Source organism: Sus scrofa, chromosome 12 (genome assembly GCF_054392235.1).
Source record: "Sus scrofa isolate SSC_HxYL_T2T_F1_AM1 chromosome 12, Sscrofa_HxYL_maternal_Yorkshire_Landrace_v2.0, whole genome shotgun sequence".
Taxonomy (NCBI): domain Eukaryota; kingdom Metazoa; phylum Chordata; class Mammalia; order Artiodactyla; family Suidae; genus Sus; species Sus scrofa.
Window position 1 is genome coordinate 9,507,706 of NC_139394.1, and position 16,782 is coordinate 9,524,487.

Sequence of the window (16,782 nt, forward strand, 5' to 3'; positions counted from 1 at the left end):
TGATAACTATAGAGTCATACACAGCTGTAAGGAGTATTGCAGAGAGATCCTTTCCTCAGCTTCCCCCAGTGGCGACAGTTTGCAAACATCATACAGCATCAGAGCAGGAATATGGCTGTTGATACAGTCAAGACACAGAACGTTCCCATAAACCCAAGGACACCCTCGTGTTGCCCTTTTAAAGCAGTTGCCCATTCCTACCTCTGCTCCCATGCCCTCCTTAGCTGGGGGCAACCACTAACCTGTTCTTTATTTCCATATTTTTGTAAATTTCAGCAACGTTATATAAATGTTATAAAAACATGGTACGTGACCTTTGGGATTTTTTTTTCATCCAGCACACAATTCTTTGGAGATTCATTGAATTTGTTGTATATATTCATAATTTATCCCTTCTTCTTATTTGAGTAGCAATCCATGTTATAGGCATATGAATTTAACTCTTCACCTGTTGAAGGATATCTGGGTTGTTTCCAGTATTTGGCTTTGTGCCTAAAGCCACTGGGAAGGTCACAGTATTTGTGTAAAGTAAGCTTTCATTTCTCTGAGTGGTATGGTAGTTACATATTTAGTTCTATAAAAAATTACCAAACTGTTTTCCAACGTTATTATACCATTTTATATTCCCACCAGCAATTACTGAGAATTCCAGTTGTTCCATATACTCACCAGTATTTGTAATTGTCAGTTTTTTATTTTATAGCCATTTAATAAGTATGGTGGCATTTTGCTGTTTTAATTTACAAACTGCTAACACCCTGTGACATGTAACGTTAATTATTTTTTTTAATTTGTCTTCAAGAATTCTTAAATTCTTTATATAAAAGTTAATGAAAACAATAATGGGGAATAATTACATAATGAAACCCATACTGGTACCAGTCACAAGGCTTCATGTTTTAAGTTATTTTTCCACTGTTTTTTCTTTTAAATCCATTTTTATCCAATTAATGATTTAAATTAGTTAACACATTTAAAAATTGAAAATAATTGCCAAAATGGTATCACTAATCACCTTCTTTTTATTACTCAATGAATTTATTACATTTACGTTGTACAATGATCATCACAACTTTTACCTCTGTTTCTCATTTGCACCCCAGTGTTCATAGCAGCATTATTTTCAATAGCCAAGATATGAGAGCAATCTAAATGTCTATCACTAGATAAATGGTAAGAAGATGTGGGTATTATTCAGCCATAAACAAGAGTGAGATCTTGCCAGTTGCGACAGCATGCGTGGATGTGGAGGGAATTATGCCAAGTGAACGAAGCCAAATGGAGAAAAGCAGACACTGCAAGCTTTTGCTTTTATGTGAAATCTAAAACGCAAAACAGGAGTTCCCGTCGTGGCTCAGTGGAAACAAATCTGACTAGTATCCACGAGGATGCAGGTCCGATCCCTGGCCTTGTTCAGGGGGTTAAGGAACCAGCGTTGCCTTGAGCTGTGGTGTAGACTGCAGACGCAGCTCAGATCTGGCGTCGCTGCAGCTGTGGTGTAGGCCAGTGGCTACAGCTCTGATTAGACCTCTAGCCTGGGAACTTCCATAAGCCGTGGGTGTGATCCTGAAAAGACAAAAATAAAATAAAACACAAAACAAATGAACAAATTTAATGAATCAGAGATATGACATTAAATGTTGTAATGTGTCATCGCCATCCATGTCTTCCTTGGTGATGTGTCTAAGACTCATGTCTTCCCCTTCTGGCATCCCAATGAAATGAATGTTAAATATATTATAGTCCCGAAGGTTTATTTTCATTTTTAGTCTGTTTTATCTCCGTTTTTCAGGTTGGGTGATATCTACTGTCCCACTTTCAAGTTTACTAATGCTTTCCTCTGCCCCATTCATTCTGCTATTGAGTCAATCTACTGAGTTACTAAATTTGCGTTACTGATTTTTTTTTTATTATTATTATTCTGAAATTTCTGTTTGGCTCTTTGTTGCATCTTCTCTTTGCCAAGACTTTCAATTTATTTCCCGCTCTTTCAGGCTTCTTTGTACGTGATAGCATTTTTGGGTGTGGTAACTGCTTTAAAATGTTGGTCAGATCATTTTAGCATTGCTACCATTCTCGTGTTGAAATCGTCCTTGTTTTTGCTGTGATGAGTGACTTTCTTGATTGAACATTTGGGGTGTGATGTAATGGGAATTTGTATCTTACTTGTAGCTTCAGTTTTAGATGCATGTTTGGGCTCTGCTTTCGCATGGAAGTAGAGGTCATGCCACCTCTTGACTGCCAGAGAAGGGTAGAAATCTTGACTTCCCAATCAGTCTTTGCTTGTGAGGTTGGGGTTAAGGCCATAGCATTTTTTTTTTTTTTTTGGGGGGGAGTAGAGTAATTGGCTGGAGTAGAGTAATTGTTATCTAGAAGTGTTCTTCTTGAAAGGCTGCTCCTTTCCTGATCCTTTGGCCAGAGAAATTGGTCTTTTATTGGGACCCCATAGGTCTTGCACTCACTGCTGTTTCTAGGTTGGTGGCTTCTTCGGCTCTAAGCCTGGGATGTATGATTTGAAGATCAAAGGACAAAACTATTGAATGGTGGTACTACACAGATACAGCTAATTCGAGACCAGAGCCATGTTTTCTAGCTCCACTGTTTCAGATTGTACTTTGTAAAACACTTAGGCTCTGACGTGTATCCTGAATTCATGTCCCACAAATGCACGTATCTGATGGACGTCTTTACGCGAATGCTCCCCTGGCACCTAAAAGTCATCCCATTTAAATGTAATAACAAAAATACAAAAGTGAGCTCATTGCCCTTCTCTCTTCAGTCCACATCAGTTTCCTTTTCTGACACTTCATTTTCTGCTCATACCCAGGTTCAGAATCTCAGAATTACTCTTGGTAACGCCTCACCCTCATTGCTCCAATCCGCTCTCACCAAATTTTCTATTGTACCTCACCTTGCATTCTTCTTCCCAGTTATGTGTTGCTTTTAATTTCTAAGGCCATCTCTTCGGCCTAGAGCCTTCATTTAATTGTGGAAATATTTCTCTTCGTGTTCTCTCACCCTCAGATAACAGCTCAGATCCATTTTGTAACGTATCAGCCTTCCTGGAGACAATCATTTATTTCCCAGCTTATCAAATACTCCCCTTTGTTCCATGGTTTATGTCACAGAAAAAGCCCATCCTTCTTATCTGTGAATATTGAGTAGTTATGCTCCTTTGAGGAAGAGACCATAAAAACTCTTCTGAAAAGTCCTCCCTGGTTCCATCCTCCGTAGGCAGACACTCTGTCTTTGACCACATGCACTGTGTCAGTAATTTCCTATCATTTTTATTTTTTATATGGTATTTCTCCTATAGCATCTTCTTGAGAACAAGAATCTTATTTATCTCCATTTTCTTTCTGCAAATGGAGATAAATAAGATTGAAAGAGAAACAAAAATAATTTGAAGCAAAGCTTGTCTTGAGATTGTCTTTGTTTCTTCATTTTCTTCATTTTCTCTTTAGTCTCTTCAGTGTCATAATGTTCAGTCCCAATGATTTATGAATATAGTAACCTTTAGGATATCATCAAATGAATGACGTGCCCTTGAGTTTAAATGTCCCCTAATAGAGATGAGCAGACAATATACATAAAAAAAAATCTTGGAGTTCCCATCATGGTTCATTGGTAACGAACCCAGCTCGTATCCATGAGGACATGGTTTAGATCCTTGGCCTCGCTCAGTGGGTTAAGGATCTGGCGTTGCCATGAGCTGTGGTATAGGTCGCAGACACAGCTCAGATCTGGTGTTGCTGTGGCTATGGTGCAGGCCAGCAGCTCTGATTCGACCCCTGGCCTGGAACCCTCCATATGCCATGGGTGCAGCCCTAAAAAGACAAAACAAAACAAAACAAAACAAAAAAAACCTCTTTTTTTTTAATGGGTGAGAAAGTGCAACTGTGTTTCTGTTTGTGAAAGATGTAAGTTAAGCTCGATGCCTAAGATGATGTAATCAATGACAAAGAACATCATCATGCAGCCCAGTGGCTTCCAAATTGTCTCCGGGCAACCGCAGTGCAGCCACATTAATATATCAATCCACATATGTAATTTTAGAAGAGCACATAGCCTCTGAAGAGAGTTGCAGACAAAGTTTTTGCTCAATAGTGACTCATCTTAGTACTTGACTTTTTTTTCCTGGATTCAACCAAGGAACTCTGAGTAAGTTTGCTTTGCCACGTCCCAAAGAAACCCAGGGTGACTCTCACTCAGTCTTTGCTGTGAACAGAGACTATCAGGTCACCCAAGAAACAGCCATCTGTGGGCCGCCACTTTATGCAATCGTGACCTTGGTTTACAAAACCCAAATAGAATGTGCCCCCACTCATGAAGTCAAGGCAATGTGGTAACCAGAACCTGTGCCAGTGGGATGTCATTTCTGCATCCTCTGGCAAAGACACATGTTTGGGCAGGGGCCCACACATCATAAGCTGGTGTTGGTATGGACAGTCCATGACGACTATGTCATAGACCCATCAGCTTCATAGAGATGGACTCTGGTGTTAATTTAAGGCAACTGCTTGTTAAAATTCATGAAAAGTCACGGAAATGAATCCCTGTGGAACGTGAACAATGGTCAAATAGTCTGGAAACAAAGCAGATGCAAGTTGTTGGACAAAAGCATTAAGTAAAGCATTCTTTTAAATGATATTGTTATGGTAGCAATGATAGTGAGTCTTCTACAATCCTATCCACTTCCATAAGGTTGCCAAACTGTCTAGAATATCCAGAATTGTCTTCCAGTTATGATGGTAAACTCCTGTAAGACTGGATGGTTATTTGCATTTTTAGAATCTTGATTAATACTGTGCCACTGAATATTGTTTTGTGCCCATTGATACCAGTTGACGCTAAGATTTTGCTGTAAGGTCTCAGCTGAAGTATCTTGGACGTTTGAGAGTTAAAGTTGAATTTCTTCCTTTGAACATCCTCAAAATTTATTTCTCTTGAACACACTCCAGTGTGCTTCCAATAATAAGCTAAACAGACATATCCTGAAATGTGGTTCATGGACATAGCCCATACTCTTCAATGAAACGAGCATTTAGGCTGCCATCTTTTGAAATTGTTTGCCATAGTAATAATTCAGTGCCTACATAGAAAGCCTTTCAGTTATATCAAGTGCTTCAAGAAGAGGTACAATGAATGACCTTTGAATACTTCATGCTTAGTACTGAGCCAGGCACATAAAATAATCTCAATAAATACTTCTTTAAATAGATTTGTTTTGACACGACGCTGGGCTCCCAAGAAAACCAGATGGTTGCAAGTTGCTAACGGTTTTAGTTTACAAATTGAGTGTGAGTAGATCAGATTTAATCGCTATCAAGCTCTAGCAATTTCGCAATCTCAGATTATTTTATTAAGAATAGTCAATTTTGGGGCACATTTACAGTTCAAAAATCAGCCAGTAAAATGACACCATTTTAAAATATTGTTTTGAAAAAGGCTGAGAGATGTGCAATTAAGAGCAGGTAAAGACAGAGTAGTAGCTTCATGGAGTCATTTATCATTTTCTCTTGACTCTGGCCCAGGGTCACCGGGCAGACATCTCTATCCAGTCATCACTACAGCACTCTAATAGCTATTTTTGCCCAAAAAGAGGGAAAAAAAAAGCAGATTATGGATCTAAGCTTTTCACATAGTTACTTCCAAGAAATATGAACTTGGAAACTCAGGCTATGCACGTTGGTTCTTAATTCTGCTTTTGATTCTCAGCTTTCTGTCTTTGGGGCAGCTTTTTAAAGATGATATTACCTCTCTAGGGCCTAATTCATGCAAACATTAGCTTGTGATGGATAAAACAAATGTGAGATCTTGTAATAAATAAATAGCACCGTTTCATATGAACCAGAACATGAAGAGCCCTGAATATAAAGTACAATATGCTCAAAAATATGGGGATCATAACTGCGGAAAGAAAAGATGTGCCACGGTGAATTCAGAAATAGGATTTAGCAAATGACCCAGATCAAAAAGGACCTTAAAAACAGAATGCTGCTGAATGAAGCCATGTCTGATAGGTGATTTGCATTTCTAAAGAGCTCATTTGACTCTGTGGGGCCCCACACTGGACCACACAAAATAAATCTCATTCAAGTGAGAATATTTTTTATTATATTTTACAGGCAAATGTATTATCATTTTAATACACAGAGGTAATAATTTGTGCTTATATATATACCATGTTGTCTTTAGAGGTATTCTGTTTCAGAATAAGTAGAAATGTTGAGATTACAAAACATTTAAATTTTTCAACCACTAGCACTAACATTTGCTAAATGAAATCAAACCCCTCATATAGCCAATGTATCAGAACGGAAGGAAACGAAAATAGTGAACTGTCTAAATAGCTGATGTGTGTCTCTTTGGGTGGATTTAATTTTGAGTTTGAAATACTGGAATTGAAACCCTAACCTGTATTAAATGCTCCTCTGACTTTTTTAAGGCGTGTGTCCTGGACCATATATGTGAGTCCTCATCCTGAGGCTGAATGTTTGTGACACGCCGGGCAGCGAAGAAGGGAAAACCATTGACCTGTGTTGTGCTGTGTTAAGACACAGCATGTTGGTTTCATGAGGGCTTCTTCTCGTCCCTTTATCCAATTGCAAAGATATTACATTGTGTGCAATTGATTTTAGTACCATCAAAAAAAAAATTGGCATTGCTTAGCGTGCCTGCCTTACTGGTTTATTCAGAAGATAATGTAAAACTACACATAAACATGCAGTGAACCTGAAATACGCTGGATAAAGATGAGCTCATGTGACTTGACATTTGCTGGAGATCGTGTCCTCTGAGAAGCATCCTCAGAAATGGGCTCCGTGTGCCGCATTTTACAACGTACCCCTGTGGGAGGAAGGGGTGGGCAGAGGAAGGATTCCACTTATAACTCAGTTCCCAGATCAGCTCTGGGTAACCCGAAGAAGCTCTGGGGCTCAAATGACCCCTCAGAGTTGGCCCAGGTGGGCCTGGATGGCCAGGCTCTTTCCATCTGGCTCAGTTACTGGAAGTGACCCTTAGTGGGGCAGCCCTTTACAGCTGAGGCAACCTCTAAAGGGTCAGAGTGTTAGAACCAGGACTATGATGAAGCATAAGGAATCACGGTGCAAAAATTAAAGCAGCTCCAAAAACTCAGTGATCAAGATAACTAATATTTTTATTTTATTATTATTTTATTTATTTATTTATTTATTTATTTTTGTCTTTTTGCCATTTCTAGGGCCGCTCCCGCAGCATATGGAGGTTCCCAGGCTAGGGGTCTAATCAGAGCTATAGCCGCCAGCCTATGCCAGAGCCACAGCAATGCGGGGTCCGAGCCACGTCTGCAACCTACACCACAGCTCATGGCAACGCTGGATCCCTAACCCACTGAGCAAGGCCAGGAATCGAACCCGCAACCTCATGGTTCCTACTTGGATTCGTTAACCACTGAGCCATGATAGGAACTCCTCATTTTTTTAATTTTTTAATTTTATTGAAGTATATAGTTGATGTACAGGGTTGTATTGATCTCTGCTCTACAGCAAAGTGATTCAGTTATGCATATGTATATTCTTTTTCATATTGCGTTTAGTTCCCTTTTCTATACAGTAGGACCTTGTTATTTATCCATCCTATATAATAGTTTGGCTCTGCTAATCCCAAAGTCTTAATCTTTTCCTCTCCCACCCCCTCCCCCTTGGAAACCATAAGTCTGTTCCCTATAACTAATATTTGAATGCAATTTAAAAAATCAAAATTCGTGAGTTCTCATCATGGCTCAGCAGTAACAAACCCAACTAGTATCCTTGAGGATGCGGGTTCAACCCCTGGCCTCGCTCAGTAGGTTAAGGATCCAGCATTGCCGTGAGCTGTGGTGTAGGCCTCAGACGAGGCTCGGATCTGGTGTTGCTGTGGCTGTGGCGTAGGCCGGCATTGCAGCTCCAATTGGACCCCTAGCCTGGGAACCTCCCTATGCCGTGGGTGCATCGCTAAGAAGGCAAAGTCAAAATTCATACAGTAATACTCAGCGAACAGAATATCAATATTTAAATAACTTCAAGCTGTTGTTAGTTTGATGATCCTGTGTTGGAAACAGTCCTTTCCAAACAGATGATGGTTCTCAGGCTCTCAAAGGCATTAAATCATCACGGGGCAGGTACGACAATTGACAATGGCATGCAAACGTATTGAGTAGTGTGACGTTCTACTTATAGTTGTGGGGTTTTGATAAGTGTTTATAGTGGCCCACATTTTTTTTTTTCCTTTGCTTCAGGCTTCAGTATGGTTCCAAGGGCACTTCTAGGCATCTAAGGCATATATGCCAGCAGCATTTCCAGTTTGTGGAGCAAGATCTGGGAAGCCCTTCAATGTATTCTCCACAATTTCCTATATTGTTGAATGCTTGAAAATATCACTCAAAATTACATTTTGATTAGTAGTAAATAATGAATACACCTGACTCCTCATTTTAACCTTTCCCTCAGGTTAAAAAATAAAAAGTAACCAAACTCATTTATCCATTTATCTGATCACTTGCTAATATTTAATGTATTATACGTATGGCTTGACATTAGCATTAAGTGATAAAGGAATGATTTGGGTTCCCTTCTTTTTAAACAAACACACAAAATGAATTGACTCATGCCAGCAACTTAGGACTCTTCCAGAATTTCAGGTCCCTTCTCTGTAAAAATTAGAAAGCTGTATTCAGCAACTTTCTAGCTCTCACCCAAGTTTCCATTTTAAATACTTGACTATTTATATGTTTGAGGATGGTCAAAGGCCATCCTTTTAGAAATGCTTTTGTGTTGTTGTGAACTGAGCAAATCCTTTGAAACTGAACTTCATAGAATTTTTTGTTAACCCCCAGTATGGCTCCACCTCATCGCTTAAGATGAATGAACTCTATTTATTTCAGTATAGTTAACCCTTGAACAATGCAGGGATTGGGGTGCTGACTCTTGGTGCCATTGAAAATCCTGCATGTACCTTTACACCCAGCCTTCCGTTTGTATCTACATTTCTGCATTCACAGATTCAACCAACAGTGGATAAATTCAGTGCATTTATAATTCAGCCTATAAATGGACCTCCCCCCACACACATGCAGTTCAGACTCGTGATGTTCCGGGGTCAACTGTACTCCCACTAAAGCATCATTGGGAGATTAGCTGTTATGCATTGGTGGTATAATTATGTCTAATTCAAATGATCTTTCCCATCAGCCTACCTTATTGTCTTCCAAACCTGTTGAGATGGCATAATCAACTTGATATAATTGCCTAAAGCCACGTTTACTAAAGCAGCCAGACTTGAAAGGAAGGTTCAAATGAATTCTGAAACATCTACTTATGCTTTCAAAAATTCGGAGAGGAGCAACAGATTAAATGCGGGAAGAAAAATTCGGCAGCCTGTTAAAAATTGTGTTTAGTTTTTCATTTTGTGTGCCTGTGTGTCCCAAAAGGATTCCTTGTCAAGGACCATGTACTAACATAGCCTTGAAAAAAGCTGGTGTAACTGAAAATAAGTGACATTTGAAGGAAGGACTTGGTGGCTCTACTCTGAGTGCTGTACATGAAATTTGTTGTGCAGAATCATTTTGGCTCCCCATTTCTTGGATTTGCTTGGGTTCACTGAAATGGCCAGAGAACTAGCCTCTGGTTTTGTGACATATATGAGATTCAAGTGTCAACTTTATCATAGACAGCTAGAAAGTAAAACCCAGGTAAGTCGCAGCTGGTGATGAATGGCTCTTGTATTGCTTATGCTATCTATGCTTGGCAGAATCAAATACCTAACAGCATCGCTGCCTTTAATTACGCTTGTCTCAAAATGTCAGTCTCTAACCATGAATGTCTTGATTCCTCCTGTTCAATTCCCAAATCTGAAGAAGAGGAAAAATGGTTCATTTCACAACTGGTTTTCAGGAGGAAGTAAATTCTCCAAGTGCAAAGAGTGATTGATGAACAGTGTTGCGTTTGTTTGTGGGAGAACTTGTTTGACCTGTTATTCTGGGGAGTAGAATGCTTTGCAGAGAAAGAGACAAGAAACACACACAGGAACATACACAAACACACACACACACAGAAATGTCAACCAAGCAAATCCCATTGGAGAGCCACTGCTGAGACTTCATAGCCACATCATTTTCCATTGGTGACTGTTCAGAGCCTGATGCATACAGGGTGCATCTTTATCTTTGGCAACTTCATTTCTCTTTAAATACTCATGTCACATCTGTGCTGTTGCCAGTGCTTCTCAGACCCTCTAGAAGAGTGAAGAAGATCATTCTAATAGATTAAAATATTTCCATTTTATAAAATTCATTTCTTATGGGGAATCTTACCAAAATTAAATATACATTTATCTCTGTATCAGTTGAGTACTCATTTCGTAGGCTGATGGACTTGGGTAGATATATACAGATGAGCTTATGCTTCAATATAGCAATAACATTTTTTTTTTTTTACTGCAAAGGGACACTTTAAGGAGTGTGGTTTTAAAAAGCTAAAGCCTAAGTTAAAAATACCATCCTATATTAATAGTAGCCTATTGACCACACTTAGGAATGTCCCGATGCCGAAATAGTTCACCAGAATGCCACAGTGTGCTGCAAGAGAAAATAATAATTAGTCTTCAATGAGCCACATAAGTCTTTCACTTAACAGGAAATATATATTAACATATATATATAAAACATTGTGTGTGTATATATATATATATATATATAAACAGAGTATCATTTAAAACCTATTTAATAATTTATTGGTCTGCTAATTGGGAGCTTAAAACCAGAATTTGAATGATGTATAGTATTTGCATTTGTAAATTGTACAGAAAAAGCCATTAAGTTAGTGAACAGTGGAATTTCTATGTATGTCATATATATGTGTGCACATACACATGTAAATTCATATATGGTCATGTAACTTAATTTATCCAAGATGAAACCTCAATAAAAATCAATATAAGATCATACAAATTAATTAGTGACATGATAATTAGTTCATATTAATATTGCATGAAGTGAAAATAGGCAAATTTACCCAATTAATACAGGTGACCACTAATCATTCTGGTATTTCCTTATTATTCCCTGGAGTACTCAATTAGCTGAAGTAAGTTTTACTAATTTGAAACATCATTCAAACCTTGTCTATATACATTTGCTTGTTACTTTCTTTTGAATCAATCCACCTCCTCCCCCTACCCTGAAAAAAATCTCTATTGAACAGGATCACTCTGCTGGCTTGTGTCTCTGTCTTTTGGACTGTAATTCCAGGCTGACAATTTTACCTTGAATTAGTCCATCTCAAGAAACCGATTCAGTCAACAGATATGTGTAGAGTTCTGAACTCGTTGATTTGAGATCCATCAGAAAGATGGAAACCTAGTCTGAATGTAACTGCCCTTTCCTGCCAGAGCCCTGTCTGAATCCCATCCAATCTGGGTGATCTGAGGAAGGTTTTACCATAAAACTGATTGCACTGATATATCAGGGCAGAGTTTAGGGAAGTCTCAGGGGATGTGCAGTTGCATTGAGTTGGACAGAGCAAGAGGAAGGAGGCATTCGTGGAACCAAGAGAGGACAGTTGTCTGGAGAGATGATGCTTCAGGTGAGAGCAGTGAACAGATAAGCCTTGCCCTCGAGGAAGGAGTGAGGGGGATGAAAATAGTTCAACCTCACTGCCTCTGCTCCTTCCAGTCTCTTGCCAGGGCCTCCCACTGGTTGAACCCAAATGGAAGTCCAAGGACAAGGGGATCCTTGTTGTAACCCTTAGAGGTCAGCCTTTTAGGGCACTGAGCAGAGTGGACCCAAGTGGAGACTGTATCAGGAAGGGCAAGCACTTCTCTGGAGTTACCCATGAGTTGAAGTAAATTTTAATCATGTGGAACCATCATACAAATCTCGTTTGTATCCATTTAATTTATACATGATTCTGAATTGACCCTCCCCCCAAATACACTAAAATGTGCTAGTTTCATCCAAGAAAAATGTTCTGAAACTCTTTTGGGAGTACAGAGATTAATCTTTGTGAATCCAGTTTTGACTGAATCACTTTATTTAGCTAGTACAAAGTTCGATATCCCAAACAGGGGAGAAAAAAAATACTCTATACTGGAGACTGAGTAGCACTTTGAGACTGTTTTATGTTTCCAATAAGTATCATGCATATAAATTTGATCCTATTGACTAAGAAACACGTCTTCTTTTTGAAGTGTTTTCTGTGATAGAGAATAGGCTTTGGGCTGCAGTTCAGGTAATGTTTTCCTTCTAGCTTTTCTTACCCAGATGCCTTTAAGGCACTTCATCTCTCAGACTAAAATGTTCCTTTACCTGAAAATTATCGCAGAAATTGCCTTCATTTCTTCAGGGACTTTGCAAGGAGCAGACAAGGGATTACATAAAATGGCAAATTATATGCTCTAAAATCTATACAATTTCCTAATGTTGGTTGACCAGTGATTTTTACTTGCAACGTACCAAGGAAAAGAAATATCTGTCTTCTAACCGTGGAAGGAAGGGTTGCCCTCCTCCGTCTTTTTACTTTGATTTTTTTTCTCTTTTGTGAAAAACCAATATATAAGTTAAAAACAAGCGAGGTGAAGACAGAGCCTCCTGCTGTTACATATTTTCCAAAGTCTCAATTGTAAAATATGATAAGTTATTAATCAGCCTTTGTTTGTTTTAGTAGGGTAGCTGTTCTCTGTGGAGTTTGCTCAGACTGTGTAGGGAAAACCCTTCAGGATCTCTCCTCTGTGATGGTTGCACATGCAAATAATAGCCGGCATTTGTGGAGTTTCCTTCTTGGCCAGCTGAAAATTCCCCCTGGCTTGGGAGAGCATGAAGTCTTTAGTGAGGATGTCAACAGTGATTTATTGTAAGCTGAGTTAATTCTCTCTCAATTTAAAGGCCTTGCATACGACATAATCACTTTCTTTCCCCCCCACAGAGGGAGCTGCGTATTCCATGATTCTCAAGACAGCTTCATCCAGACTCCAGCCATGGTAAGAGTTCAACTGTTTTCTTTGGACATTTTTGTTGCAGGGGTGGGGGACACAGAGTGGAATTTGTCAAGTATGGTTCTCACCCAAGAAAGCGTCAACATGAAAAAAAAAAAAAAACCAAGATACGTGCGTGTGTTCTGTGACTGTTACTACAACCCTGCGTGTGTCTTTATGAAGCTTAGGAGAGCGTCTTGGCAACAGAACAGGGAGAAGTCGTAAACCCAGCTGTAATGGTACTCGTTTTAGACTTTTACTGGGCTGGGTTTGTTGTGCTTTTGTTCTTTCTGGGCTCACCGTCTGAACAGAGGTGGTGGAAATCTGGAGAAAGGTCAGAGATGAGCCTCAGTGACCTCGAAGTTGGAAAGGAAGGTGTGGAAAAGGGATGTTTAGGTAGTGGCGAACATGGAGAGAAGCGCGCTAACTGGATATTGTGACCGTATCTTTAAGCACAGGAACTGCTTCGACATCTGTAATGTGGTCATGCCCAGTTGTTCTTGAGACATGAAATGAAAATGGAGTGTTTAAGCCATAGGTCTCAGAGCTTGGATGTTGGTTTGGGGTAACAGGTATCCCTGAACTTCTGTTTTTAGTGTGATCCTTGTACTATGAAAGTTCTGGACTACTTGATTCTGTAAAAAAAGGCAAAAGTGATGACTTTCTCCATTCTGCACCACATAAAACAAAGTATAAGACTCCTGCTTTCACCCAGATCTCTGTAGGAAGGGGAACTTATTGGAAGATATTGTTGTTTAGAAATAAAAGACTCTTCTACATGTTTCAGTAGCATCCATTCAGTTACAGGGGAGATTTCTTGTTCTTTCTGAAAACATTCGAATTTATCTGGATACTTTGGTTTTTCAGCACCACTTGACTGCCTCATCTTAGAAGGGAAAAAAAAAGCATATTTCTGATATAAAGTCTTTTTAAACCAGGTAAGGTACATTCAACAAACAAAAAGAAAGCCGTTACTGAAGGCTTAAGAAAATTATGGAAAGTTGAAGAAAGCCTATCACTGTTCTCAAGACAGCAGTGTCCCCATTGATATCGAGATATTTGAGCAAGGACACCATAAGTATAATTTTCAAGTTAAGAGAACATCTTAAGGCAGGGTTTCTCCACCTGACCATTACTGAATTTGGGGGCTGGATCCCTCTGTGTTGAGGGGGGATGAGTGTGTGATGTTTAGCAGGACCCGTGGCCTGTAACCACCTGAGAGCAATGACCTTTCCCCACTCTGCCCTCTCAGCCCTGCATCCAAATTGTGACAATTACAGTTTTTTTAGGACGTGGCCAAGTGTCCCTTGTGGAAACAATACTGCTCTCAGTTGGGACCAATTGATCTAAGAAGACCGTACCCTCTCTTGAGTCTGTGACTAAGATAAAATGGAAAATTGGGGGCTCAAGGTCCTGACAGCATTTTTGCCTTGAAACCCTCACATCAGCATTGGGATTATTATTAGTATTTGGTAGGGACCATGAGGAACCCCAGAGAATGTGGAAATGGGGGAAATTGGATTGTCCTTAGGGAGTTAAACCCTCGTATGAGTGCATTGACGTGCAGTCATTCAGTTGTTGGATTTCCATCTTTCCAAGCAGAGAGTCCTAACAATTCTCCATTAAACCGAAGCCTAATTTAGAACCTCAGAAGAAGTCCCTAAATTCGGAACAGACTGACCTAAATTTCCTTCTCATATATGTTCTTGAACTGGGCAGCCAAAGAGCCCTGTGGACTAAGATCTGCTGGGAGAGTCTTGTGAATTTTTCCCTCACATGGACCTATGTCAGACTGGCCATAACGTTGGCAAAGAAACGTAGCTTGTATTATCGCATTCAAGGCGGGCATGAGCCTACGTAACCAGATTGTTCTCCATCTTCTTTCTACATCTGATTCCCTTCATTCGTATTAAATGTCTATGGGGAATTCTGTTTCATTGGTAGATCGGAACTTTCTCTTATCCATGTTTTCATTGTTTCTAAGAGTGACTCACTTCAGTTCCCTTTATTCTGTAATTACAGATGCTAATGTTGCCACGTTAACCATTTATTTTCACAGCCTTATTAACCACACCAATCACTTTTAACCTTATTTATACAATGGTAGCGTTTACCTTTTACCATGATGTACCTCTTGATAAAAATTTCTCCTACTCCTCAAGGCTTGGGACTAAGAAGTCCAAATAATCTCCCTGGCTCAAAAGTAAATTAACAGCACTAACAATTTTAATCCTAGATTATGAAAACAAAGACAGTCTGCTCTAGAAAGGTGTGATTCAGGGATTGAGGTAGAACAAATGGCAAGGTGCCATTTTTATTCCAAAAGAAAGCATTCGTGATCCAAAACGTATTCAGCATTCCTCTCCAAACGTATTATAGATCCCAGCAAAGCCCAAAGCCTAACTATTGTGTTCAGTGACAAACAAAAATGTTGCTACATGTGTGTTCCTGGCATTGCTTCATGAGAAAGAATCACTGGTGAATGAGGCAGTGCTGATCCTGCTCCTCTGCTTCTATACCCAGAAACTTTCTACTGCTATCGTGTTGTTACCAGAACTTTTATGCTTAAGCCAAAGTTGCTTTGGTTACAAATAATAGAAAAATCGCTCATTATATCTTAGGCTAAAAAATAAGAAGTGTGTTTGAAAAGAGACAGTCTGGGACCTGGGACCCTTTGCTGCAGTGGCTATAGTGGTTGTACCTAGACAGACATCTCCTCTAGCCAAAAAAAAAAAAAAAAAAAAAAAAAAAAAAAACAAAGAAACTATAAGGGACTAAAAATATCTACATATGCCAGTGCATTGGAGCAAATTAGGAGCAGGAAGATACAAAAAGACTAAAAACCCAACTGCCACTTTTGAAGAGCCCAGACAGAGCAAAAGCAGGATACTAAGGCATGCCCCCTGCCAGACCACCTAAGCCATCCTTCTGGCCTGACCACTGGACCCACCCCTACCCTTGTCCCATCTAAGGAACCGGCTTCCCTCTCTGCCCATTCCCCCTCCCCCAAGCAAGAGAGCAAGCAAGAGAACTTGTTTGTTTTCACTGCTCCCTACTGCAGCAAGGGTCCCAGTAAAACCTTGCCTGAATTTCTGGCCTGGCCTCTTACCAATTTCTGTTAAGGAAGGCCAGGAACCCAGGCTAGTAACAGAAAGATGCAAGGGTTTGGCATATAATCCAAAGACAGGAAGTGTCGGAACTGGAGGAGACCTCACTCAAAGGTGATGTCTCTTTTCTGCTCAGGTGGTCTCTGGAGGATGACTTGTCTGGGGTGTCATCACATGGTTTGAATGCCCTCTGTGTTCTTGTTGTATTTAACCAATGGGGAGTTTTGGTAGGAGACTGGAAAGGATGATGGTGAGATTGGCACATTTTATGCCCTTCTGTTGGTGCACCTCAGTTGACATCTCTCAACCCATAGCCACATCTTCCTGGAATGAGCAGACCCATGTGAGGAGTTACTGAAATCTCTCATTTCCAGTTCAAGTAATGACTCTCTCTCTCCCCACTGTGTAGGCCTAGGAGTGTTATCAAGTCCTGTTAATTAAACCATTCTCATATTAACTGTATTTTGAGTGTGATATCTGTTTCCTTCTTAACTGATACAATCTCTTCATCTCTTCACCTTTCTTTATGTGTCTACTTTCTGCTATTGTGGTCACTTCTCTCTGTCCCTCTCCTTTTCACTCCCTTTACACATGAGCGAATATCACCCTAACCCCTCTGTGTCTTCTTGGTTCATGTGCCAGCAGAACTCATCTCCAAGAGCAGTAATTATGTCTTGTAGTATATTTC

General features: G+C 39.8%; 1 long non-coding RNA gene across 4 annotated transcripts in view; it reads left to right on the top strand.

Moving 5' to 3' along the window:
* Positions 1-16,782, top strand: part of LOC110255978 (uncharacterized) — an 867,249-nt gene that overhangs the window by 512,601 nt on the left and 337,866 nt on the right. For all 4 annotated transcript variants that reach the window (XR_014820806.1, XR_014820805.1, XR_014820808.1 and 1 more), the window contains one exon: positions 12,939-12,993. This is a non-coding gene — a long non-coding RNA (uncharacterized LOC110255978). The remainder of the gene's footprint in view (positions 1-12,938; positions 12,994-16,782) is intronic.